Genomic DNA, 2,880 nt, shown 5'->3' on the forward strand with positions numbered 1-2,880 from the left:
GGACCCACCTACTGGAAATTAAAAAGCTGGGTATGTGAATTATTTCAATTGTGATTATTTCACTGTATATCTATATAAAAAACATCAAGCTGTACACCTAAACTTTATGTAATATGTATCAATTATACCTCAATAAAGCTGGAGGGAAAAAGAAGTGGTGGGTCATAGTTCTAAATGTAGTTTGATTTTTCTGCTTTTTCACCTGGTGCCTCTTTAAAATAGCTGGTAAGTGGGAGGAAAGGGGGCAGGAAGAACCTAGCACAATCCTCAGGTCACAGAAAGTACTGACAGTTCTGGACTCCCTCTTTTCATAGGTGTTTTCTCCGGATTCTACATTAGCCTATGAACACAGTCTTCAAAGGTCTCCATTTCTGGAGCTGTGCTCCACGCACACAGCATTTCACAGGGGTCATTCCTTCAAACTCTTCCTCCACAGAGCCCCCCTTACAACAACAATCACAGGAAGTGGGTTGAGGAAAGAAGAGGTGAGCAGGCTGACACTTGACCAAGGATCCTACTAGCCACTCACTCTGCTGCACGTAGGTAAAGCAGCCAATGTCTTGTTGACTCCTTAGACCTTGTTTGTCTCCTAAGTCAAAATCAAAATCTTGGAAATTGTATTCCTAGCAGTTCTAACATCTGCATTTGCGAAATAGCTAACAATGATTAAAATTATTAAAAATAGCTAACATTCTAAAAATAGTAACCACAGAATACCTACCATATTTCAGGTGCTTTTTCATCTGTATCACTCTTGATTTTATAAGGATACAAAGATAGTACGACTGTATTCAATTTACAGATTAAGAAAATGAAGTTTGAGAACGTATGTAACTTACCCAGGGTCAATGGCTGTAGTGGAATTTGAATTGAAATATATATTCCTGCCAAACCAGATTGCCTCCAGTTAAATCTACATTTTCCCTATATTTATTATAATATTATTTGACAACCTTTCAACTACCAATAAACTATAAGCTTCTTATAGAAGCTGTTTCAATGAAGATTAGTAATTTTAAATTGTCTGGTACAGATCCCAGCTCAATATGTATTGGATAATGCAATAATGTAACTGGCAAAGAAAGTCCATTAGTAGAAATATATTGCTGAAACAAATGGTTTCAGTCAGACCAGCAAAGAATTTAGGCTATAAAAATTGCAAATAGTAGTTGCAGACCACTCATGAGAAGGACAGCCTGGGAAGAAGCAGTTTCAGCCCCTTCTGTGCTAGTAATGGTTCTGATTCCAAGTCACAACTGTTAAATACATCAGTATAAGAAAGGATGCCACAATACACAGTCAATTGTGTAAAATGAATTTAAGAATGACTGACAGATGAATAGACTCAAAGTAGCAAATTGTGGAAGAGATCAGCTCAGCACTGACACATCTAGGAACCATACTTTATAGTGTAGCTTGCAAGAGAATTAGCTGGTTTATCGTCACCTTGAAGATCAAGTATTTTGTCAACATCTCAGTACCACCATGACATATAATAAGGTTAAACTTCTCCTTGAAGACATCCAAAGTCCGCTTATAGCAGGAAGTGGTTGTGGCCTATTCCTCCAAATGTGTCTCACTTGGGTGAAATGGGCGATTTCTAGAACAGTGTACCTTCACAAGCAGCCAGATACAGATCAAAAGGCAAAAAGAGGAAAAGCCACAGAAGGTGGCATCAGAGGAGATACCTCACTTCACTCTTGGGCTAAGAATCTAAAGTCCAGAGAAGTACTAAATTCAGAAGATTCCATGACTGGGTTAAAAACTAAAGGACCTCACAGGGGTGATTTGGTGATGGGAAACCCGCGGGGATTACAATTGAGATGGAAAAAAAAATGTGCAAAATGATGTAAAAATAAACTTTGTAATTTAAAAAAAAAGAAAATAAAAAATAAGCCTTCAAAAAAAAAAAAAAACTAAAGGAACTTCTGGACATCAGAGAACAAGCTAACCACATGTGACACAAAAGACCCTGAGGAAATGTAACTCTAAGTAACAATGGTGTGTGGAGAGAAGTGCTGGCTGGCTGGAACAGAATCCGCAGTTCAGAATCATGCTCCTGTGAGAGGGCAGTAGCAGAGAGGGCAGAAATGCGTAGTGTGGGCCTATCCAACACTGGAGGGGTGTGTGTAGAAGTGCTGGGGGACTTCCAATGAAGAAGACAAAGGACAAAATGGCATGACTCTGACCCCACCTCCTTCAGGCTCCAGCAGATATTTTGAAACAGTGCTGGGCAGTGTTGCTCAAAGTTGCCCATAAAGTCCTACCCACAGACATGGACTCTGAAACCTCACCCCATGCACAGCATTCGTTATTGATGGATCTCTTCAGGCCTGGAAGAGGCAGCAACAGATTTTCCCTGACAGACAACGTCATTTACTGAAAAGGCAGAAGCTCTGTACCCTAATAATTTAAAAAAGCTAGTAATGAGAAGACAGAAAAAAATACAACAATTGAATCATCAGGGGAATACTTCACCATCAGGGAGAACAAATCTCCCAATCACATAGATATGTAAGATCTTGTCTTCCTGTTAGATAGAGGAGCTCAAAACTGCCATGATAAAGGAATGAAATTCAGAAAAGGTGGTCAAAAGATATATAAGAAAACTCAGAAAAACAAATGAGTGTCCTAAAAAATAAAATGAAAAGTGAAATTTTAAATAAGAAAATAACAAAATCAGGTTGTGCAAAGATCAACAAAGGTCAATTAAGAACTCTAGAGAAAACTATGGAAGTGGAATAGACCAGATGGAATATGTGACTGCAACGATGGTAATAAGAACTCAGGTGGAAGAAAAAAGAGAAATAAGAGTGGGAGAAAGGGAAGAAACACTTCATGAATTATCTAATTCCATGAGGAGAAGAAATATAAGAATAA

Source organism: Condylura cristata, unplaced genomic scaffold (assembly GCF_000260355.1).
Source record: "Condylura cristata isolate star-nosed mole 26May11 unplaced genomic scaffold, ConCri1.0 scaffold00002, whole genome shotgun sequence".
Taxonomy (NCBI): Eukaryota; Metazoa; Chordata; class Mammalia; order Eulipotyphla; family Talpidae; genus Condylura; species Condylura cristata.